General features: G+C 42.4%; 1 protein-coding gene and 1 pseudogene across 2 annotated transcripts in view; both read right to left on the bottom strand.

The window, feature by feature from the left end:
• SLC16A9 (solute carrier family 16 member 9) overlaps nt 1-9,485 on the bottom strand; it is a 43,780-nt gene extending 34,295 nt beyond the window's left edge. Inside the window, exon 1 of one of the 2 annotated variants that reach the window (XM_006915610.3) lies at nt 8,859-9,485. The gene's annotated coding sequence lies outside the window, so the exon portion shown is untranslated. The remainder of the gene's footprint in view (nt 1-8,858) is intronic. The other variant, XM_006915609.3, reaches the window with a different exon arrangement.
• On the bottom strand, nt 3,512-3,657 carry LOC112482791 (annotated as a pseudogene).
• Nucleotides 9,486-9,716: the final 231 nt, after the last annotated feature.

The raw sequence follows: 9,716 nt of genomic DNA, 5'->3' as shown, positions 1-9,716 counted from the left end.
CTGTCTCATTTAAAGTTAAACCATCAGATGGACCTGAAAGGATCGACAACCCCTTATTTCTTATACCCCATGGACTAAAGCTGAGCTCTATACCATTACTAAAGATGTTTTTAATCTCGGAGAGGACCCCACTGAGTTTGCTAGAGAATTTCTGCTTACTATCCAAACATGAGTCATAGTTCTCTGACCTCTATCACTCTATCCATGTGCCTGTAGGAGAAGGACATGCCAGAAAACAGTTAAACAAGGTGGGATGGCAAAACCCTACGGGAGGTTTTTCCTGTCGAGGACGAGAAGCCATGAGCAAAGCTTCAAAGCTAGCTAAACTGGCCTTCATGAAAAGATACTCAGAGCTTTTCAAGTTATCGATTGAAAGAAAAGTCAAAAAAAGTGTTTAGAAATCCAATGAAACTGTTTTTGATTACTATGATAGATTTGAAAATGTTGTTAACCATTTGACGAAGTTAATGATGACACCTCAATGCTTTTTAATTCAGCTTTTGTTGAGGGTCTACAAGATGAATTTGAACAAGTAAATGAAAAAAATTACAACTTAATTGGGCCCTATGCAAACCCATGATTTAGTAAACTATGCTGAGAAGCTCTCCCGAGCGACCTAAAAAGATATCACAAAGAAAGCCACACAAGCCCTACATGCCCAAATACAGGCAATGAGCCTACAATTACGACTGACAGCAAAATACTCCCCAAGGCAAACCACCATTCCAAGGGGTCTGTAACTAGACCGGATATTGGATAAAAGATTGCTCAAAGCTGAAAAGACAATTACAAGGCCAACCAATACAACAAATTCAAGCCTATAAAATTTGTGAATCCTCCTTAAAGTTTCCAACCTAAGTTATCTCAGCAATAAGGTTCAAAGGCTCAAAGGATCAAAAGGGGATTTATACCATGCTCCCAACTAATTCTTTAGGAGAAACTGATCTAATTTGAGAATGAGGTAACCAAGATATCAGAGCCATCTTATCAGTTCTTAACCTCACCAGCCTCTCCATTCCCCTTCCTCAGAGTACTGAAACCATAAAATGGTGGGAGTATCCAGTCAACCCATGACAGCTTCCAAATTCCTGCCGATTTCCTTTCAACTTGGATCTGTTCAGGGACCCACCAATTTCTTTTGGTTTCCTCTGCTGCTGTTCATCTCTTGAGATAAGACTTTTATTTTGAAACTCACAAGGCCATATATTCTTCCTTCAAAAGGGGAAAATATTCTTACATCTTGAGCTTCTAATTAATAACACTCAAAAGTCCTCAGCCATGGACTTGTTCATAGCTATTTCAGTTTTTTCAGTCACTTTAACTGAACCAAACCCTTTTTGAGATTCCATTACAAAATAACTTTGGTCAAAGAAGTGCCACCAACATTGATTGCATTCATTCCACACCAGTGATGGAAATTTTAAGTTGACAAAAATAAACTTCTGCCTGACATAGGTCAATACCCTTTAAATGCAGAGGCCATTCAAGGAATCAAACCTATCAATGTGGAATATTACAAACGAGGCTTCATCATTCCTTGCATAAGCCCTCATAATACTCCTATCTTCCCTGTAAATAGAGACTTATTCAAGATCTAAGAGCCATAAATAACATAATCATAACTTACCACCCAGCTGAGCCTAACGTCATACCTTACACTCAATCACAGCACCAGAAAGTAAATTCTTTTCAGTTACAGATCTTTGTAGTGCTTTCTTTAGCATCCCTGTTGATCCTGAAAACCAATTTTTATTTTCTCTCACATAGAAAGAACAACAATATACTTGGACAGTAATGCCTGAGGCCTACACTGGAAGTCTGACTTACTTTTCCAAATTTTAAAGGCAGATATTGCCAATATAGAGTTTCCTTCCAGGTCTACCCTTTTACAATCCATGGACAACTTCCCCCTCTGCTCACCTTCTGAGGAAGCATCCACTGAAGATAGCCTCCACCTCCTCTGAGAGATGTTCTCTGGTGACAGAGAGAATTCTTGACTTCTTTCAGACCAAAGATAAAAAACACTTCTTATGTTTTAGAACTCTTAGAGGTTATCCAGTTATCTAAATCTTTAGTAATCATAAAGATCCCTAGACATTCAATGGCAAACACAGAAGAAAGTAGAGGTAATCATTTGGCTGACACTTCTGCTAAGTTAGCAGCATGAAAACAATCTCAGTCCCTAATGGAAACACCTAAGCTACCAACTGAAGTCATTGGGGATTTTAAAAAACAACATATAGAAGGATGTCATTTGGCTGTTTAACAAAAAAAAAATTTTTTTTTTAAATGGTCAGAATAAGGCTGTAAATCTGACCCTAAAAGAAACTTACAGGTAGGTCTGAACTACCAACCACTCCTCTCTGATTACATATGTCATATATTACAATATGTACATGGCTTAACTCACTAAAACACTGACACATATGGTTTTATGGAGAAAACAATACTACTGGAAGCCGTCTCCGAAGATAGCTTCCCAGGAATACTAAAAATACCAAATCTTCCCAAAGTACGATGCTGGAAAACCCATTCATACTTCTCTGGGGCATTTTCCCTCTCACTTCTAGGGCCATTTAAGGTCTCACAAAATGGACTTTATTTAGTTGCCTCCTTCTCAAGGATACAAATCTGTGTTAGTAAAGAGTTGTACGCATTTTTCATTAGGTGGAAGCATTCCCATGACAGAGGACCACAGTGTCAGCAATGAGTGAGATACTCTTAGTGAAAAACTTCTCCACTTGGGGAATCACCTCAGAGATCCATAGTGACTGGGGAACTCATTTCACAGGACAGATTATACAATCTGTAAGACCTGGCAGATTTTACACGTTATGCTTATTATCGCCAGACCTCTGGTCTTATAGAATGGATTAACAGGGTAATCAAAACTCTATTGGTAAGACTTGCAGTCTTTCAGTCTGCCTTGGCCTATAAGGCTCTTCTCTTGGTATTGCTCAACCTAAGATCTACTCCCTCCAGCAAACATAGACTATCTCCTTTTGAAATTATTTCTGGCAGACCCATGAGATTAGTTCAAGAAATATATGAACCTGCACTGCTGAAAGGAGACCTCTTGATTTACTGTAAAATACTTAAGACTAACTCACAGTCCGTAAAGCAGTCTTTCCATAGCATGCTCTCGGGAGACCATCATGATCTCCAACCTGCAGATTGTGTCTACTGAAAATGCCATCTCCATAAAGATGCCCTTCAGCCCCAAGGGAAAAATCTTACTACTAACCCATATCAGGTGTTTCTACTATTGAAGATCTTCAGCTGAAAATCTCTAAACAACCTAAGACTGCCAGTAGAAGTCTTATTCTGGGATTGAAGCAGATGGCACCTGATGGAGACGGCTTTCCCAAGACCCCTAACCAGGTCAGTCATACATGATTCCACCCAGCAACACTTACACCTGGTCTCCCCTTTAATGGTCTTTGCTTCATTTACTGATTATATTGCTATCATAACCTAATTTTCGCATCAACGAAAATCTTATTTTCCCCCCAGGGGAGAGCGTGAACACAGTCCCCACTACCACAAATTATGCAGTCGAGTTTCCCGCATTTGGGGAAATTGCAGGAGTCAGCACATCCGGTGTGCAATGGATAACCCTCGCCCTTGATCATAGTATCTCCCCTACCAGGTAAGTATTCAACTAAAATCTTAAAAAAACATTCTTTCTTTTCCTAGCTCATTAGTCTAATTTCAAGATGCATATTCTCAGATTCTTATGTCTGCTTACTACAATGACTGCCCCATATTTCCTTCAACACCCTTTTGCTCCTATGATCCAACAATTATCCAACAGTGCAACTACACTCTTTTGTACGATTCAGAGGACCGTAGTCAAGCCTAGAAATAAACCTTGTCCAAATGGAAACCAGGATCGATTCCCCAGCTGGTTATTATCTCACATTCTGGGTGAGAAGGAAGAGCAGGAAGGAAACCACTTGGAGTCCTGGACTTAAACCATACTAACTGTCCCTAAAAGGCAAACACAATTAATTAAGTGCTGGGGCTTCTGAATTATATCAGTAGCATGGCCATCAATAAAGGACATCCTCTGACCTTAAAGGCCTTAACAATCTATTATATATAGTCCAGCACATGCCAAAGAGCTCCTCCAAAGTTATCACAATTTAGATATGGTGAGCACTGGAATATGTTTTAGCAAAGGAAAGGAATCAGTTAGAGATATAATGGATTGAGCAGAGAATCACAGAAGTCTGAAGCCAAAAGGAAATTTGGAAATAGAGCAAATTGGCTGTGCTCAAGCCAAATCTAATCTCTAGATCTCTAGAGGTGTTTTGTTTGGCTTGCCTACTTTTTATTTTATTTTATTTTTAGCAATTTTGAATTAATTTCCAATGTTTTAAAACTGAAAGATTTCACACAAAAATCCGAATTTCCAGATTCTCTTGGTAAATCAGAAGGTCTGGCGACACTGGGCCCTCGTTCTTACATAACAGTTACCTTGAACTGAGTAACTTTGGCCTTCATCGAATGGGCATGTTCTCTCCAGTTCCTTTTACTTCCTAATGTCTCCCTGACACAAGACCAAGATTGATTTACACTTAGAGTTTCTCCCGTGCTCTCCTGACACTCCCCCCGCAATTTGCTTTGTTCATGTGATGCCAGTATCAAGATCCCTTACTGACCAATCCAGTGAACAGTCACCTGTTTCCAAGCTCTTCTCTCAGGTTCAGAAGAGAAAATGGCAAAATTTGTAATCAGAGTCTGAGAACAGATAAAAAGTTATAGAGATTTAATGAAGTGAAATATAAGCAAAATGAGGGCCAGACACTTAACTACGAATTGATATAATCATCTTCCTATATTCTAAACTCTTATCCATGTTCCCTATATGCTAGTCTCTTGATTCATCTTATCTCTGCTTCACACAACCCATATCCCACAAAGCTTGGCCCAAACAGCAGTTTTCTGATGATGTTACCTACACTGGTTTGTTCTTTTAATGTTTTGCATAATATGTACATGATTATGTAGAGCCCAATCAATACACACTTTAGTATGTAGTGTACACACTAGTGTACTTGCTATATTACTTTCGGAATAAATATCAAGACTCATGGCAACATATATGAGATGCAGAAATACAAAAAGATCTGGTACCTTTGGGGTTTATTGAGAATAATGAGAATAATATTTAAAAATGACACTCTTCCAGAGAATCTGGCAGGTCTGGTCTTTGTATTTAATGCTATCACATTTGTTAATATTTTTCTTATCTCATAACCCAGAAGTCCCCAACATTTTTGGCACCAGAGACCAGTTTTGTGGAAGACAATTTTTCCATGGACCAGAGGTGGGGGGAGGGGTTGGCGGGAAGTTGGGGTTTTGGAATGATTCAAGCTTGCCACCCCCCCACCTCCTGCTGTGCAGCCTGGTTCCTAACAGGCCACAGACCTGTACTGGTCCTTGGCCCGGGGGTTGGGGATCCCTTCCATAACTATCTTTTCTTAAAGAGTTTAAGAGTTTCTTTTGAGTGGGTCATAAAAGCACAAGATCATAAAATAGTTTGAAGAAGTGTCAAAACATTGTATAAAGTAAAATTAATCAGCATGATGTATAAGGTACAGTGTGATGAGTGTAGTTAACATACTGCATTATATACACAAAAATTGCCGAGAGTAGATCTTAAAAGTTCTCATTTAAAAAATTCCAACTGTGTGTGGTGATGTATGTTAACTAAACTCATTATGGTAATCATTTTGCAATATATAAATACATTGAATCATGCTGTACACCTAAAAGTAACAAATGTTATATGTCATATCTCAATTAAAGGAGGATGCAAAGAAAAAAAAAACTGAAACAGGCCCAGTTTCTAACTACCATTCATAACAGTTACTATGTATTATGCCTTTGTTAATTTATAGCACAATTGTTCAAAGGATAAGCTCTCAAGATTGACTTCTAGGGTTCAAATCCTGCTCTCATCATTTATTTAGCTGAGTGACCTTATTAAAATTCTCAGTCTAAGATAAAAGTAATGCCTCTATAAAATAAAGTGTGTGGCTCACTTGACATATAATGTTTAATAAACATTAATAATAATAATAATAATTATTGGCAGTTGAAACAGAGAATAGAAGGTGGCTTTACTCTGCATATTGGTCCAGGAAAGTAGAGGTGTTTTCCTATCCAAAGTTTTAATCAGACTAATAGTTGTTACACTGTAAGACTGCAGATTTAGAAGGGAGAAACTGAATTTAAATAAAAATTAGATTTAAAAAATGGGTCATTTCTTCTGGAAAACTAACATTACCATACTTTCATTTCTAGAGGTCTAGAGATCAGATTTGGCCTGAGCACTCTCCCAAAAAATGAAGTTTATTTGGAACGTGATACTCTTCCATAATAACATTTATAGGAACCAAACACAATTGAGATTTTATTCATTTACTTATTTTAGGGGGATGCTTACAAAATCGAACTTCAAGATATAAACTACAGTTACAGATGCTAACCTTGATTGGTATAAATATAATAATAATCTTCAATCACATTTTCTTAGCCTGGCTTGCAACGTTCTCCATCATCTAGCGCCATCCTACTTTCCAGTGTATCTATCTTAAATTCCAGGCTCCAGCCACTCCAACCTGCTCTGCTGTCTTTGAACACACCACACTCCCATACCTCTGTGCTATTCCCTTGTTCCAGCAGGCCTCCTGTCCATTGAGGAAATCCTTTTCCTTCATGTACCAGCTCCGACGCTACACCCACCACAAAACTTTTCTGTTCTTAACCTTGAATGAACCTCTTCTTTTCTCTGCCTTTCTCAAAAACACACTGCTGATGTCGCTGCCATGTAACTCCATTTACACTATCCTGTATTGTAGATATCTGTAAACAGGCCTATCTTTCCCCATAGGCTAAACTCTTTGAAAGCAGGGACCATGTGTTCTTTCCGTGAATTTAAGTTTTAGTTAGAGTTCAGTCTCATAATCTATAAGGAATACTTTTAGGTCTATAAAGAATCTCCCAAAGAAAAGGCCAACTAGCTCAAAATATATGCATTCTTGTAATTTTTAATTAAAATTAAAGTCGCTAGGTGATACTTTCTTGGAAAGCTATAGTTATACAAGACATTTCTTTTGCACACTCCCACTGGCTTTTTATACTCAACGCAATCTATAAATTAAGTTCAAGAGATAGCTCACTTGAAGAAAACTGTAAAAATTGGAGAGTTCAAAGATTAGGGGTGAGGAAATAAAGCTTGAAAATCTGACCATGTCTAATTATCATCCTTTAGCTCTAGTTTCATGCATATCACCCCAAAGCACCATGATCTGCCCTGATACAGACTCAGACACCAACCAATGCATATCATCAGCACCATCTTTTCAGAGTCACAGTCAGAAGTCAGAAAAGATTTCCTAGTGTCATGCTCTATCTCCCCATATCTTTTGTCCTTCCCTATATTTAGCTTATAGATATGAAGGGCCCTTGTTACCACATTTGCCTACACAGAAAAGAGAAGAAACAGAGAAGGATGTTCTTAGGCAGTTAGTGGTGCTAAAAGTATGCGTTTTTTCAAAATTACAGGTTAAACTATTATATTATGTAATTGCCACTTCTCAGGGCCTTAAAAAACATTTACTGCAATGATATGGGTGCTATCCCTGTTATCTGCATTCACATGTTATTTATAAGAGGGTGTAATTGTATAATTAATAATCGGTGTTTTCACTTCAGAATCAAGCTTTCTCAGTCCTCTGCCTAAACCAGCCAGAACAATTTCTCACAGCTAAAGCCAATTCAAATCAAGACAATGTTCAGACCTACCCAACTAACATAATCTGATGGAACAATTGACTACTCTAGAGGCAGGGGAATCCACCCACGATCAGAATTACTAGCCAGGTAATTAAAAAACAAATACACTTCAACTAACTGTGACATTGGGAAATTGTTCTTTTTTTAATGTTATATTAAATAACTTACTATATAAGAAATATATTTAGTGTATATCTCGCCTAAACCTTCTGGATGGACTGACCTGTGCTGGATTAGACCTGGCATCTCAAGAAGCATTGATTTGTTTTTGACGACCAACTTTTTAAATGGTTACCAGCTCTTCCCAAAGTCTCTGGGCTCTGAAGTCAGAGTAGGATATCTAGGGAGAGCCACAGATGAAGCATTCTGGAGCATTCAGCACCAAGTCCTCACAAGTTCCTCTGTGTCCCAGAGGCCCAGGTGCCGGCATCTTCCGCGGCGGTCGCGGAGGCTGGGCTCCTGCGTTCGCCGGTGGCTGACCTGGTGGTGCTGAATTTGGCGCAGCAGTGCAATATCCTCCCGCCCCGAGCTCTGCTTTCCTCACAGCCCAGGAGCACCCGTGGCGCCCCAACTCCGACCCTCTCAGGGGCACCAAGCCAGGGTCCTGGAGGCCTCGCTGCCCTCTGGGAAATGGGGGCCCACGTGGGTCGCATCCTCTCTACTCCCCGCTCTGCCGCCAGCAGCCCCTGAAGCTGTCTCGAACCCCATCTGAGGACGCTGTCCCCACTCCAGAACCACCGCCCACCGCCACCCCCCAAACTCAGTGCAAAATGCCGCAGTCAGATTCCTGGGAAAACCTGCCCACTGCGAAGAAGCACTCCATCAAAAAAGGGTTGTCAAGGGGTGGGCGCGAACGTAGCAAGTACACTCAACCCCTCAGCCCACACTCCACACAAGAAACCGGTTCCAAGTTGCCTGGCCGCTGGTGACAGCGTCGTCGCCGCCTCCTCCTCCAATTCAGAATCGGAGGAGTTACCTCTCGCCTCTGCGAGGCTGGAAAGCACGATGGCTGCTGACCCTTGGGACCCTCCCCGTGAGCTCCAGTCCTTTACCTGTGTACCGGCCTTGGTGGGGGACTCTGGGGCGCAGCACAGGGAGCGGTGCCCCGGGAGAACCCGGCGGGTGGTGCGGTCGGGACCTCGGCTGCTGCTCTCCCTTGCAGCTCCAGGCCTGCCGGGCGACTTTTTATCCAGGGGCCCGGGCCCAGCCCTGGCCCCGGCCCCTGCTGGAGTATTGGACAATCCGTCCCGCTACGCGCTGCCCGGGGAGCCGCCGCCCTCTGCCCCCGCCGAACTCCGCAGAAACGGCGGCCACATGGAGGGAGGGCGCCGGACCCCTCCTCTGGTCTCCACCTTCTATTTCTCCTCCTCCTCCGGGTGTTAAACCCTGTGTTCCCCCCTCCCCCTCTCTTCTTTTCGGGGCACCCCGGCCAGCCTGAACCGGTTATGATTGCGCGGGTGGCTGGGGGAAGGAGGAGGAGGCGAAGGAGATGGAAGCGGAAAAGCGGGCTGTAGGGGCGCTGCTTCAGCTCTCGTGGCTCCGGCTCCGAGCTGTGCAGGACCAAGTAGGCCAGGTGGAGGAAGGGCACCGCTGGAGCCCAGCCCTGATCCGGCCCAGAGCCACCAAGGCAGCATGAAACCTTGGCACTACCCACCAGGCGCTCTCTGCGCGCGCACACGCGCGCGTCCCTCAGCGTCTTTGCGCCCTGCCCCACACCTGGTGCCTGCGCCCGCCTGCCAAGGACCGTGCGCATTTGGGGGGACCCGGGTTCTAGAGATGAGTGCTAGTTGCCTCTGGTCGCCTAGGCTCCTGGGACCGTCAGGCGCCCTTCTGGCTGGAGCTGTATACCCAGCTGTCAGTGATCCCAGAGAAACGGGCACCAGAACTCTGTGGAATCGAGTGCTCCTGGA

This window comes from Pteropus alecto, unplaced genomic scaffold, assembly GCF_000325575.1.
Source record: "Pteropus alecto unplaced genomic scaffold, ASM32557v1 scaffold155, whole genome shotgun sequence".
Lineage (NCBI taxonomy): Eukaryota > Metazoa > Chordata > Mammalia > Chiroptera > Pteropodidae > Pteropus > Pteropus alecto.
Note: the sequence above shows the minus strand (reverse complement) of the source record. Positions and strands in the feature narration are given on the sequence as shown.